General features: G+C 41.6%; 1 long non-coding RNA gene across 1 annotated transcript; it reads left to right on the top strand.

Moving 5' to 3' along the window:
• The first annotated feature begins 761 nt into the window (after nt 1-761).
• On the top strand, nt 762-6,523 carry LOC121062223. The gene is made up of 3 exons (XR_005815475.1): nt 762-1,471; nt 5,650-5,840; nt 6,278-6,523. It is a non-coding gene; the product is annotated as an uncharacterized LOC121062223 (long non-coding RNA).
• Nucleotides 6,524-15,733: the final 9,210 nt, after the last annotated feature.

Genomic DNA, 15,733 nt, shown 5'->3' with positions numbered 1-15,733 from the left:
TAGCATACGGACGGCAGCTGAGCAGGGGAAACAGCTTCAAAACTTCCAAATGTTTTCTTTATACAGAACTACAACTCCTTCTCTGCTCTCTGGTTATGAAAGTTTCTGTCACCTGCTTAGTAAGCAGAAGCAGTAAAATGGGATTTAGAAGATCTAGCTAGAGCATAAGTGCCAGTTAGAGGAAGCAATCATTTATAGTTAGTCCAGTGTTTGAAGAGAGTTTATCTGGCTTTCCAAGGAACATATACTAGTGCAAAGCAACCGATTTATCTGACTCTCCAATAAAAGAAAAGGAAGTGCAAAGCAGCAAATGCTTGAGAGAGGGAAAGAGAGATGCATCTCAGCTGTCTGGGGGGAAGAAGGCAGTCAGCTCTTAACAGATTATTTGCCATCTAATTTGTTTCTCAAAAACGTAACATTTATTTAAGACAGTAGCATTTTACTACATGTGGTGCTAATGGAGGTTAAATAAAAGACACAAGGGCAGCAAAATCCCTCACTTGCTTCTCACACAAGGACAAAACTGTTACCTGAGAGAAATGCAGATCAATTTCTCAAATCTCACAGCACTTTCTGACACCATTGGCTACGGGTTACCTCTTAAGTATTTGAAGATTTCAGTAGGGCTGACTGATCGAGATGGGGATAGGTTTAAATCACACTTGTCAATGTGCTATTAATTTGGAACCACAGTCATTTTTTTCCGTAGACCTGTTAATACGCTAGGCAGTCCCAGGAAGGGTAAAACTTTGAGCCGTGCTCTCCAGCATTTGCGTACTGCGCTTTCTGTAGGTTCCTTATTCTGTAATCAGAATTCTAACAATCTCCTCAACAGCATACAGACACAAAATCCACAGACCCAGATAAAACAGCCTCCCATCTGGTTGTATGATTGTCAGACGTGCATTCTTTTATATTAACTGGTTCTCAGCATTTTAGGATAGATGACTACCCAACACTGAACTGTCTCAAGTTTCCAGACTGAGACAGCTTTGTAGAAATAAGAGAAAAAATTCATTACAATTGGCCTAGCATGGAATTTATTTTTAAAAGGTTTGGTAGAATATACTTGTAGGCTTCAAAACTAGGACACCATCATCTGAACACTCCTTCATCTACACGATATTCTCCAGAAATACCAAACTTTTAGTCCTGCTAGTTACAGCTAATCAGTCATATTAGCTAATCAAAGTAGCTGATCAGTCACTTGAAGTCTGTTCTGAGCTCTACAGTGTTGGTCAGCTACTGACTTGTGGAAGTCAGACTCTGTCTACAACCTCGGAATGGTTATAAAGCAGGTATGTTTATTCGGCGCTGCACACACACGCCGGCCGCAAGGGGGATAGCTCCACCTAACTTGCACACCAACGGTTGCTGCCAGTGTGCTTCTGTTAGTGGGACAAATCCATCCTCATTTCATTTCCCCCATAAGTCTCTTGCATAGTCATCAGGTCTCCGAAGAATCAGTCAGGTAGGTTCCCGTCTCTATTCGTATGGGTACTGGAGTCCTTGGGTGGTCGTCCAGCGCACTCTGGTGGTCTTTGATGAAGGGCAGAAGTCTTCCTCGCTGCTAATTTTGGCCTTTTCTGTCTTTGACAGACTTAATCGGTCAAGCCAGTTCTTGCTGGTTCCATTTTCTATGCATACAGTCTTCTACTCCCTTATCTTTGGGTCGTTAACATACAATTGTGCTAGCTAAGACCTAGGAATCAACACCCTTTATCTTGTTCCCTGTCTCAAGTCCCCCCTTTTCTTTATCCAAAGCAAATTCTTTTGCTTATAGCAAGCCTTCTTGATACAAAGTTTTCACAAAATTCTTACCAGTTTCGACTTGTTGCTTGTTTCGGTTACACTTCCAGGTTTCATAATCATCTAGTCCTTTCATACAGCACCAAAATGCACACTGTACCACTACACAGGTCAAGAATACTAGTAAAAGGAAGATCAATATTCCTCTACACAATTGCTTAAGCCAAGAAAAGTTGGGTAACCAAGAGGTCGTTTTGTTGCATAATTCTCAAAAACCCCATGAGGTGTCATCTTGAACTACCTTATGTAGGATCTTGGTCTTTTCAAATAAATATATATATATAGAGAGAGAGAGAGATCAGTCTCAATTCGTCCTGCCTCGTTTACATACATATAGCAACTAATATTTATTTAAGTGCATACTTCTCCTTGGGAGGCAAATCAAAGGTCTAGTGCCTAAAATGTTCTTATTGATTTGTTCTAGTTGCTTGCCCAAAACTATAATATGTCGTTGCAAATATTGGTTTCCTACTTGTGTTAGATCTTCTTCATACAGCATTTGATAAGGCCTGCCATACAGTATCTCAAAGGGGGCTTAGTTTTACCAATACATATTGCTTTCTTGACAGATTTTACACATCTGTTGTTTTATCAAATGGTTCATGGTTTTTCACTTGGCCACTTGCCTGTGGCCTATACAGAGTGTGTTGTTGCCAATCAATCCCCAGCACTTTGCTGACTTGTTGGGTCAGTTCTGCAGTCAAGTGTGGTCCCCTGTCAGATGACATTACTGAGGGTACACCAAATCTCAGTATAATTGCATTCAACAATACTTTGGACACTTCTCTGGCTTTGTTAGTTCTACATGGCAATGCTCCTGGACATCTGGAAAAGGTGGCTGGTAGTACCAATAGGCATCTAAACCCCCCTTTTCTTGGGAGTTCGAAAAAATCAATTTGCCATTGTTTCCCAGAAACATTTCCCTTCCCTATTGTTCCTGTCTGGGATTTGATTCCTGTCTGTGGTTTACTTTTATGCCTGTCTAACAATGGTATACAAATTACGTCCTATCCATTTTCTACTTAAAAACTGTTTTAATAGTTCAGCTCCCCAGCATGCTTTCTTATGTTCTCCAAATACCATCCAATATTATATGGTATCACAATTCTCCCATCAGTTATTTGTGTTAAACCTGTAGTTAACACCTTCCATTTACATCTTCAATTAATTGCTTATCGATCTCAGAATATTCTACCTCATTTTCTAAGACTTTTGTTAATGCCCAGTTTTCTGTTCCTGGTACTAGTGCCAAAATTTGACTCTCACATGCCCGTTCTGCTGCCCCTTTGGCTTCTGCATCGGCCAATCTATTTCCTCTTTCAATATCAGTGTCCCCTCTTTGATGTCCTTTACGGTGCAAAATGGCAACTTTAGCTCTTCTGCGTGTTTAATTGAGGATGATAAGAGTCCTCTCTCCTTCCAAATTGCCCCATGTGCATGCACCACACCAAAGGCATATTTCTAATCTGTCCAAATATTAATTCTTTTCCCTTTTGCCAGCTCAAGAGCTCTTACCAAGGCAATGATTTCAGCCTTTTGGGCTGATGTTTGTTACCGCATATCCTGTGAGGTACCGCATATCCCTGGCGGACCAAGGTGCTGCTGTCTATATACCAATCCTCTGCATCTTCTAGGGGTGGTCGGCTGGAGGATACCATGTCCATGGTCTTGATGCAATAAACTCTGTTACTAAGGAAAGAGGCTCAGTTCATAGTATTAATGCCAAAAAAATTTAGTAAACTACTAGTCCATTCTGCACATTCCTTTTCTTCTTGAGGAGCTATCAACATGCCATTTACGTATTGCAAGTGTCCCCTTTCCCTGAAGGGGTTTTCCAAGCTTCAAGATTACAGGCTAGTTGGTTTCTCAATATGGTGGGGCTATTCTTGAACCCCTGTGGTAACACAGTGCAAGTAAGCTGAGTTTTTCGTCTTCTATTAGGATTTTCTCATCCAAAGGCAAAGAGTTTCCGGCTTTCAGGTGCCACGGGCAGGCACAAAAAGGCATCCTTTAAATCTAGGACCGTGGACCAAACTTGACTCTTTTCTAATTTTGTCAAAAGGTTGTAGGGGTTGGCTACTACAGGGTATAAATCTTTTGTGATCCTATTGAAGGCCCTTAAATCCTGAACTATACGATAGGTTCCATCTGCCTTTCTGCCTTACCAGGCCTATATGGACTTTATATTCTGACTCACATTCTACTATTAGTAGATTAGTCCATAATTAAGAAAGTTATTGATTATTCCTTCCATTCCCCTTCTGTCTTTCACCTTTAGTGGATATTGCTTCTAGCATACCTTCGGAGCATTTTCCTTTAAATCATTTTTTTTTTACAGGTGCTACATTCTTTGCTCCCCCAGGTATTCCTGTAGCCCAAAGTCCCAGATACACTTGCTTCATAATTACACCCATTCAGGGAGTCCCATCTGGAGCTTTCTCTGGACTCGCCACGGATAGATAGACTTCAGAGTTTAATATGTTACTTTTATTTCCATTTTCCCTTGTTCAAAAGAAAGTTTTGCATCCAATTTTTCCAGCAAGTCCCTTCCTACGAAGGGCCTTAGCAAGTTGGGTAAGTATAAAAATTGATGTATTCCCATCATTTTTCCGCAATTCCAATTTCGAGCATTGCAAAAAAATGCCTTTTCCTTTTGGCCAGTTGCTCCTACTACATTTACAGACTGAGCGCTTGTCCACAATCAAGTTTTGGATTAACACAGAGAAAGAAGCTCCCATATCCAGCCTCAAATCCATGCCTCTCTCTTCATTCCCTAGCTTTATTTCAACCACTGGATCTGCTAGGCTACATGCCCCAGGTCCCCGGCATTCCTGCTCTGACTGTTCCAAGTTTAGCCTGCAACCTAGGACAATTTCTTTCTGATATCAGTGGCCAATCGTCCTAGAAAGAGGCTAGCCAATTGCCTCTGTCTTCCGAAGCCAGGTCCAAATTGGTATTTTTTTTTCTTCATTGAATTTCAAAGCTGGTCTAAAAATTCTATAGGGGTTTCTTTTGGACCTTGGTGGAACAGATTCTCAATTCCCAATTTACCCAGATTTGGGGATTTACCAGAGGCCCCACAGGGCTCACACCCCTGATTTTGATATCCTCTTTCCCTGCTCATTCAGCTTCAAACAGCTCTGTCAAATACTACATGCCACACCTTTAGCACCTTCAATAACCCTTCGAATGCTTCTTTTTATCTTTCTCCAGCCTGTACTTTCACCAAAGGCTCAGTCAGGGGCCAACTTAATTCCATACCTTTTTCCCTCCAGGATGCTGAAACAACAAATCAGTATACAACATTTCATCCCATTCTCCTTCACTCTTCAAAAACAACACTAATTGCAGGATAGTGTTAGAGCCGATTGATCCATAAAGTGGCCATTTAGCTCCATCCTCAAGCTTGTATACTGGCCACCGTTGACTGCAATACTTAATGAGGGTCCTCTTGCTTTCTGTATCCCCAGTTCTAACAATATCCTTCCAATGTGCCAGTATGCACCCAAGGGGGCTTTTCTTTAAAACGTCTTTGTTCTGGGTATTGCCCATCTCCTTGATTTCCTAGCCCCCTTTTTTTTATCATTTCTATTCCTTATTAGTTACTGTCCTTGTTTCAATTTCCACGCAAACCTTTTGTTGCAGGTTTTTACCGTCTTCTCCCAATCTTCCCAAACGCCCCAGTTATTTGTGTTAAACCTGTAGGTAACACTTTCCGTTTACATTTTCAATTAATTGCTTATCAATCTCAGAATCTTCTACTTCATTTTCTAATACACAATTGTGCTAGCTGAGACCTAGGAATCACCATCCTTTATCTTGTTCCCTGTCTCACTACAGAGCTCACTCTAACATCCCTGGTGGAAGGAGAACGCTGTCTTACCTGACAGGACTACTGTGCATGGCTGTCCTGTGTCTCCATTGATCAGACTCACAGGAAAGTAAACCAAATGAGGATGAAAGAGCTTTACCTCTGGACGCATCATAGTATGTATTGAAATGGGACCTGTAAGAACAAAGTGCATTCTCAAGTGAGTCCTTTCCCATTCATTTCCTTAGCCACTGGGAAACTCTTACAGAAAATTCAGGCAAACAACTTCCCTGCATGGAAACCTCATTTCGTCTGTAAAACGAAGCATTTATCCTGGGATATTCGGTTTTTCCACATGGTATAAGCCTTCCTGCTCTCACTGCCCTCGGTTTTTCTTTTCTTCCTAAAGTTCATTTCTCTGGCAAAGCAATGCAATCCTTGAATTAAGACACCTGTGAAAAACTTAAGAAACTTCCTGGTCAATAACTTTCTTCAGACAGCGTCAATGATATCACAACAACCCAGACTTATTTAACTTTTTCTTTAAAATATCTACCACAGATTCTGTATCATTCTCATGCAGACCAATCCCCAGCTTGATCATCTAAATTGAATTTGTTGCATATTAAACAGATTTTCTTATCATTTTTATTACAGCAGATGAAAAAACGCTCACTCTAAATCTTGCTGGCTTTCCATCACATCAGATTGACCGAGACACCCTGATTCCTTGTCTTTATTTGTTTTCTGCAGAATTCTCCTATCTCTTTTTGTTCAAGTTCAACTGGTAAAAAGCTTTTCACTGGTTAGTACACTTAGCTGGTATACATTTTTGTTTCTTAAGATAACTGTTTTCATAATTTTCAATAGAACGTTGCCATCATCTATTTTGTAAGGTCTAGAAAAGGGACCCCTCCACGCAAAAAAAAAAAAAAAAAAAATGCTTAGTCCTTTAAAATAAAATACTTATTCATTTGACTGAATGGAGGAAGTGTTAAACACGGTTTATATTCTATCCATGTAGACTGTACTCAGTAAAAGTTTATGTAAAATTCTGCTGACAAATGGCAGAATCCAGCTTGACTGCTCTAGGAAGTGGAACAGACCCACAATGGACAGGAAAATGTACTATCAGAACAATTAGGAAATAAAATCTATCAAATCTATTGTGATCTAAGCTACTGACAAGTGTTAAATTAATTCACTTTGTTCTTATTCAGCTTGGAAGAAATGGGCACAGAAATTACTCATTTACCCTAACTACATCTCTGTCACCTTCTTCTCATCTCCAACATGATTCTCATTTTCAGACTGACCTCAGTGTAAACTGTGAGTCTATGTTAAGTGTCATGCACAAAGTGTCAGAGGCAACTGTGCTCTGACCAACACTACCTGTGCTGGACAAGCTATAGAGAGCAGAAATATTTTTGTAGTGGTCCTAGGAGAACCCCAGTTTATTTGGCTGCAGCTCTTCTTAGAACACTAAGGAAAATCTATTCCTCAAAGGCTGCATCTCTATTAGATGCTGGGATGGAGCAATAATGTAGTTTTGCAATAAAACTCCAGTAATCACATTTACTCCATCCAGTTGTAGTTTCAGAGAGGATTAGTGGTACTTGAATGAATGTTCTCTCTAAAGAAACAGAAATTAAAGATCTGTTTTGGGTGCAAGATCAATGTATTGCAACCGCTAAAGGGGATATATAAAAACCCAAACTAATCACCTGTTCTTTGGATAGATTTGAATCAAAGTTTGCAGGCATTTTTGTCCAATGGCTCCAAATGAATCTAGTCCAAAGCTCCTATATGATGGAACCACGTGATGAGTATGTAAGGCCTTTAGCCTTAGCTGCTTTGATCTACTGATCTTCTCCAGTTGGACTGTATTACTTGTTACTATACCTCCAAGAGAACAGAACACAGTTTGGATAAATTCACAATCTAGAAAGAGCTACAGCAGGAACATGGGTCTCCCTTGCTACCATCATCATAGAAGGTGCAGCAGCCACAGGGCCACTTCATTCATTCACTCACAGAGCACCAATAACAAATACTCATTGTTGTAATATTCATTTGTTGCAAAACTACATTATTGCTCCATCCCCACATCTAATATAGATGCAGCCTTTGATGAATAGACTTTCTTTAGTGTTCTAATAAAAGTCATTGCTTATTAAGTTTAACTGCCTTTAAAAGTAATAATACTATGAGGTCTGTACAATTGGCAGCACAGTGGTTGACCCTGATATCATCAAGGGTCTGTCTGGAACGGTACTAGCTGGTAATAGTTTTGTTTCAGGTGTATTTCAGCTATGCCCATTGCCTACCACAGAGCAGGAGAAAATGCCTATTTACTGTTCTAGATGTCCAACACTCAGTTTTAACTCTTCTTGAAGCTAGGCATTCCAACAATCCAAACCAGATGCCCAGCCTCCCAATCTAATGCATGAGCAGAGGGTCTCTCTGAAACACCAGTATAGACTAGGTGAGAAATACCTTGAAAGCAGCCCTGTGGAGAAGGACTTGGGGGTACTGGTTGATGAGCCAGCAATATGCGCTTGCAACCCAGAAATCCAACTGTATCCTGGGCTGCATCAAAAGCAGAGTGGCCAGCAGGGCGAGAGAGGTGATTCTCCCCCTCTACTCTGCCCTCAACAGTCCAGGATATGGTGTAGCAGGGCTCCCAGCACAAGAGAGACCTGGACCTGCAGTTTATCCAGAGTAGACCCACAAAAATGATCATCAGAGGTATGGAGTACCTCTCCTATGAAGACAGGCTGAGGATAGACTTAGGTAAGGAAGAAATTTTTCCTGTGAGGGTGAGGAGACACTGGAAGAGGTTGTCCAAAGAAGCTGTGAATGCCCCATTCCTGGAAGTGTTCAAACCTAGGACGGATGAGGCATTGAGCAACCTGGTCTGGTGGGAGGTGTTCCTGCGCATGGCAGGGGGGTTGGAACTTGATGATGTTTAAGATTCCTTCCATCCTAAACCGTTCTATGATTCTATATATTATGGAATATCCCTTTGGCCAGTTTGGCTCAGATGTCCTGACTGTGTTGCCTCCCAGCTTTTTTGCAACCTCAGCCTCCTCACTGGCAGGGCAATGTGAAAAAAAAATGGAAAAGGCCTTAACACTGTGCAAGCCCTTCTCAGCAATAACTAAAACATTGGAGTGAAGCCAGGATTCCTTTGATAGCATTCTTCATGATCCAGCACAACTGACTGCTCTCGCAAGATCAGGTTCATTTCTTCTGAACCAGTCCGTATTTTGGAGGCTCCTGTCTCCTCAAAAATCTCCAAATTCTAACAAAATACATCATTCATGCTTCTGTCAAGTACACACGGATTTCTTCTGTTTTATTATGGACAGCGAGCTAGGGAGACTGAATCTATACCTCAGTAATGGTCTTTACAGCCACAAGAGAAGGTGGAGCTCAGAGACACTCTCAGCTGAGGAAACAGTTTTATCACACGAGCAAGAATCAGTTTTGTTGTTTCAGAGTTAGCTTATTGTTGTTGTGAAGACCTCATTTCTTCAGCTTCTCTTACATTAGACAAATTACTGAGTGGGAAAGCAATTAGTACTTAATGCTATAATAAATCAACTGTTCCAAATCCAACAATTGTGATTTTCTCAGACATTGAGAAATAACATAAAGAAAAATAATGTAGTATGAACAGTAGTTTGCGTTGCCATTATTATTGTTACCGCATGTAAAAAAATAAAATAGAAAAGATGATATACCTATGCTGTTAAGATTTATTTATTTATTTATTTACTTATTTATAACTTTCAAAAATGTACTTCTGGTGTAATGCATCAAGATTTTCTGTTATTCTATTTGAATGACGGTTTTTCCACCCTCAAAAATGAAAATTGTTATCGTGGAACATGTGGTCAAGAAGTGTGACCAAGAAGGCCAAGAGCATCCTGGCTTGTATCAGAAACAGAGTGCCCATCAGGACTAGGGAAGTGATTGTCCCTCCGTGCTCAGCGCTAGTGAGGCTGCACCTCGAGTACTGTGTTCATCGAAGACATCGAGGTGCTGGGATGTGTCCAGAGAAGGGCTCTGAAGCTTGTTAAGGGTTTAGAGAACAAGTCTTGTGAGAAGCGGCTGAAGGAGCTGGGGTTGTTTAGCCTGGAGAAAAGGAGGTTCAGGGGAGACCTTATTGTGCTCTACGGTAACCTTAAAGGAGGCTCCAGAGAGGTGGGGATCATTCTCTTCTCCCAAGCCCCAAGTGGTAAGACAAGAGCAAAAAACTTTTAAGTTGCACCAGGGGAGATTTAGCTTGGTTATTAGGAAAAATTTCTTCACCGAAAGAGTTGCTCTGGTGGGTTTATGTGGCAAGGTTTTGGTAGCAGGGGGCCATAGGGGTGGCTTCTGTGAGAAGAATCTAGAAGCTGCCCCATGTTAGGTAAGGGCCCCGCTGCTGACCAGAGCCGAGCCAATAAGCTATGTTGTTTGCACCTCTGTGGGAGCATATTTAAGAAAGGGGAAAAAATAACAAAAAAAGGCTGCTTCACAGGGAGAGAGAGAGGAGTGAGAAACAGCCTTGCAGGCACCAAGGTCGGTGAAGAAGGAGGGCAGGAGGTGCTCCTGGCACCAGAGCAGCAGTTCCCTGGTGGCCTGTGGAGAGGCCCCTGGTGGAGCAGGCTGTCCCCCTGCAGCCCATGGGTCCCACATGGAGCAGATCTCCACGCTGCAGCCCCCCCGTGGAGGAGCCCCCGGTGGAGCAGGTGGATGTGGCCTGGAGGAGGCTGCGGCCCATGGAGAGCCCCCGCAGGAGCAGGCCCCGGGGCCGGAGCTGCAGCCCGTGGAGAGGAGCCCACGCAGGAGCAGGGGGTCTGGGGGGAGCTGCCGCCCACCCGGGGGGGACCCGTGCTGGAGCAGTTTGCTCCCGGGGGATGGATGGGCCCCGTGGTACGGAGCCATGTGGGAGCAGTTCTTGAAGAGTTGCTGCCTGTGGGCAGCCCCCGCAGGCTCAGTTTGGGAAGGACGGCATCCCGTGGGAGGGACCCCACGTGGAGCAGGGGCAGAGAGTGTCTGAGAAGGAGCAGCGGAGACGAGGTGCCATAAACTGACCACAGCCCCCATTCCCCTGTTCCCCTGTGCTGCTCGGGGGGAGAAAGTGGAAGAGGTCAGATGGGGGGAAGGCATTTTTTGTTTCTTTCCTTTGTTTCTCACTTCTCTAGCTTCTTAGTAATAGGCACTAAATCTTACTATGTCCCTATGCTGAGTCTGCTTTGCCCATCATGATAATTGTTGAGCGATCTCCCCATCCTTATCACAACCCTTGAGCCCTTTGCATTGTATTTTCTCCCCCTTCCCCTTCAAGGAGCGGGAGTGAGAAAGTGACTGAGGTGGAGTTCGGCTGCCCACCCGAGTAAAACCACCACAGGGCTGTTCCCAGAGAGTACACTTCTTCAGGAATTTCTCCAGGAAGGGTACTCTCCATATGGTCCAGTCCTTCAGGAAAGGACTGCTCCAGTGTGGGCTCTTCTCCAAGGGCTGCAGTTCCTGCCGGGGCCTGCTCCTGTGTGGGCTCTGCACAGCCTGCGATCTCCTTTAGGACACAACCACCTGCTGCAGTATGGGGTCCTCCATGGACTGTAGGTCCCTTTGTCTATTTGTTAGCACAGACTTCTTCATCATGGCTGCTGAGCTCTGTTTTGGCCAGTGCTGTGCCAGTTCCAACCCTTCTGGACAACCTCAGGTATCAACCTGGCTGGAGCCAACTGTGTGGGCATCCCACCCCTGCAGCCCCCTGCTACCAAAACATTGCCACCCAAAGCCAGTACAGGAAGAAAAGAACAAATATACTGCATAGTGTATATATATATACATGCACAGCATATGTGCATGTATATATATGTATATGTATATATATATACACATATATATGTATATGTATATATACATATATATAAAAAAATGCATATTTTATATATGTGTGTATATTCACATGCAGTTTTCACTGTGCATGACACTGTTGCAGATATTTGATATTTATTATTGAGTTATTAAGTAGAACTCACTGAGAAATCCTACTGTCATCATTGTAGTACCAGTTTGTTTCAGTCTCAAAAAACGAACAGTTTTGCATTGCAGTGGGCATAACAACAGCAGCAAAATGGTAAAACACTGTAAATCTTTTAGAACAGAAGGAGCACAGGAAGATATGGCAGGGAATTAATGCATGCAGTGAAAAGAGGCACCTAGGAATGCTTCTTTCTCGCTACTTTTTCACTGATCTGTTCTTGATTTTATTTTGCTGGAGGATGGTAGCTGATTACACCAACCCACGCATAGTAGGAAACAATATATGGAAGATGTTTCTCAGAAACCCCTCAGGCTGCAGCAATTCTATCTTATCATCATTGGCTGTGTGGTTGTCATTTCTCTTCCAACATAAGCAGTTAAACTCAATAATCCTATTACTGCAGCAAAGTAGGATGCAAGAATCCTCCAAAGCAGAAAAGAGCCAAAACTAAATTAAATACATTTTGATACATTGAAATATCCTTTTAAAATCTGCTTTATGCAGTGTCAGGATTTCTGCATAGATTTTTGTTATTAAATAAGCAACTGAATAATCATTAAATGATTTGTAGTTATTCTACCCTGAAGGATACTTTATGGGATTCTGTATCATGATTCTGCTCAGTGTAAGTATCGGGAATTGCAATTAGGGGAGTCTGTGAGAAAATACAGGTAGAAACATTTTCAGGACGACTGCATGCACTCATCTTGCATCTGCAGCTCATCCTGCACAGACAGTGTGATCAAGCATCTCATTAAGAGCTTAGCAGAGACTGTGGCATGGTTGAGAGCAAATTGATTAAAGTTCAGGCTGGATATTAATACTAAGATGATGAGACTGGGAAAAGCAGTGAGAAGGTATAGGAAAGATGTCAGCCCTTTTACTGAGAATGTACATCCATCAGTTGTCTCTTCTGTTGACTTTCTAATTTGAGGGCATCTTATTAGATTTTCTACTGCTTTTAAGTCACCATGTAGCTGTATGGATCGGGGTGGCATTTTATTTATTTTTAAACCTGGATCAGGAAACAATATTACACTGAACTCCAGTTTTGGAACAGATCCACTGTTAAGGTGCTTATTTGTACCACACAGCATCTTACTATGAACATTTAGTTCAAGGCTTTTGTGGTTGTGTTCTGTTAGTTTGGGATAAAGCAGGTCTTCTGATTTGATCTGATAGCATGGAGCACTAAAGCTTTCATAACATGGGATTTGAAATCTAAAAGGTAAGAAGCAATTAAACTGAGAAGTGCCCTAGCCATGACCTGTTGACAAACTACCTACAGCTTCTCTGCCTAATTTTTCTACCTATAAAATAGGTTAGTCATTCTGGCACTTCTTAAACAACTTTAAAATCTTTCAATGGAAGGCACTACGAGTTTGATGGGTTTGCTTCTATTACAAATACAGGGCTTATCGTAACAATACTTTCTACCTGATTACATAATTCAGTTTGCTCTCCTGTGTCTACCTCATTTGAACAGTCTGTTTTGGGTGGGGAGTGGGGAAAAACAGAATCTCATGGGCAGAGACCTTCACACTCTTGACAACATATTGATAAAAGATCAGACTGGTTATCAGTTCTGTGATGATGATGCTAAGATAAACTAAACAACATGAGAATGTATTTGGATCTAACAAAAATTATGGTGCATCTAATTATGGTGCTTTTAATTTTGGAGCAGTTATATCCAAGCACTAGTAACAGACATTACTACACAGTGAACTGTAGGAATTTATGGAATAATTGTGGTTGAAAATGTTTTTTTGTTGTTGTTGTTTTTTTTTTTCCTTGTTCAATATCACCAGTTCCTTGGCCTGGCTGCCCACTTGACTGCAGAAATATGGACAATTGTATGAAGGAAATGTTGGAAGCATGAAGACATAGATATGTGTGTGTAAAAGAACTGTAGAACTGCAGTCTGAGTGACATACATTACTCATATTTTTTCTTTTTTCTTTTTTTCCCATATCCAAATCTTTGAGCCAGAAGCAAATATTTTTATCTGCTTTGTAAGATTATTTTTTAATACATAATTTCCATATATTACTGACAAAGCTTTTAAACAACTAGTCAAAACAGAAATGCAAGAATAAAATGTCCAGGAAAATACTTAAAACACTGAACTTACTATTTAAAATAAATAAATAAGTAAATACATAAATAGATACTGTTTCACTTCAAGCTTACTACACTAGAAAGGAAGAATGAAATTTCACTGTATCAGTGACGCAGAAAATGCTGATTGTTGAGTTTATATGTATATTATATTTTTTTTCCATACCTGAAAGGAAATTTCTCAATCTGGAAGTGATTAGGCTGAGAGCACAGCTAGCAGAGACAGGCAGTATTGCTTTCACCAAGGTCCAGGATCATTGCAGAATACTTAGGAACACCGAGAAATATAAGGGTGACCACTGTTGCTACCACTTCAGGAAAGGTAAGGAAACCCACAGGGATGTGGGCCTGAGGAAGCTCTAGAGGCTTCTGATGAGGAAGATCATCTATCCTTGACCCAAGGTGCCTGGGGCCTTCCTGGCTGTTGCCCCATCGTTTGGGGATGTCAAGTACTTCTTCAGCTGCTGCTCAGGAGAGGTCTGTGGAAAAGCCAGGCTTCAAGCATAACTCACAGAAAACAGCCAATAGAAGCAGCAGTTTTTACAGAATGGAGCAAAGAAGGGGATGTCAGCTGAACTTGTACCACTGGTGCAGTCTCAAAAGTACCTCCTGGCACTTTTGTCTGACTTGCTATTCATTGGGATGGATCTGTCTTGAGCTTGGAGGAGGTGATTCTTGAATATCAACCAGCTTTCTTGGGTTCCTCTTTCCTCCAGGGCCTTATCTCTTGGGAGTCTTTCAAGCAGATCCTTGAAGAGCTCTTTTCAGTGGCACCCACTGGCATAACAAGAGGCAATGGGCACAAACTGGAATACAGAAAGTTCCCTCTGAACATCAGGAAACAATTCTTTACTGCGTGGGTGCATGAGAACTGTTGCAGGTTACCCAGAGAGGTTGTAGAGCCTCCCTCCTTGGAAGTACTCAAAAACCACCCGGACTGCTCTGTGTGACCCTGCTTGAGTAGCAGGGCAGGACTGGTTGACCTCCAGAGGTCCTTTCCAACCTCAGCCATTCTATGATTCTATACTAAAGAATAAATTAAATTCAATTTCCTGATTGCTTATTATAGCTTATATTTATTTTGTACTCTGTTATTATCATAATCCTGAAGTCTTTCCTTATGCTGACAAGATACACTTTTCTTGTCTACTTCTTGAAACTAGACTAGTTTGTAGTACTGGATGTTTTAAAGTACTTTGTAGTTGTAAAAATGAGTGCAACAGGCACTCAATTTAGAAAAGGTAGCTCAGCAGACACATCTTTCAATTCCCTGTGCCTCGTAACTAGCTGAGTGGGACCGGTTAAACAAGATAATATGAATGTGTTTTGCTAGATGTGAGGGGATTGTTCTTATGTGGTTACAAGGCTCAAGAGAGAAGCATTCTTGCAGGAGGTCGGAGAATGCTAGGAGAGTTCAATGCAAGAAAAAATAAAGGTCAGTGTATTCCTCTTCATTTCAGTTCACTGAAGGTAAGTCTTGAGTGGCTAATGGGTTAATACTGACTGGCTGAAACTGGCTACATTTTACATTTACTGCAAATGGTGACATTTCTAATGCAAGATGGCCAGTCTGGCAGTTTTCCATCCTTTGGGAAAAAAGGGATATTCTGAATGAAGAAGGAATACTTTGTTCTATTATATAATCTTTTCACATTGATTTTTTTCTTACAAGATTCTGTGTTCTGGCCATCTGGCTGCCTCTCACTTCCTTTGGCTCAGTTATTGAAGAAACAAGATAGACTTTTGAAAGGACCAATATTATTTACCACATTATTGAATCTCAAAGACTTTCATATTCAACTTTCTCACTCTGCTGATAAGCTTTGTTGGAAAGAAGAGGCTGGAAGCTATTGCATGTGAATTTATCAGTGTTTATTTACTCTCAGTAGAATTTTCAAAATTTCACAGGGTGGAAGCCTGAGTCTCTTTTCAAAAAATGATCTAACACT

The sequence above is a fragment of the Cygnus olor genome, chromosome Z (genome assembly GCF_009769625.2).
Source record: "Cygnus olor isolate bCygOlo1 chromosome Z, bCygOlo1.pri.v2, whole genome shotgun sequence".
Classification (NCBI taxonomy): Eukaryota; Metazoa; Chordata; class Aves; order Anseriformes; family Anatidae; genus Cygnus; species Cygnus olor.
Note: the sequence above shows the minus strand (reverse complement) of the source record. Positions and strands in the feature narration are given on the sequence as shown.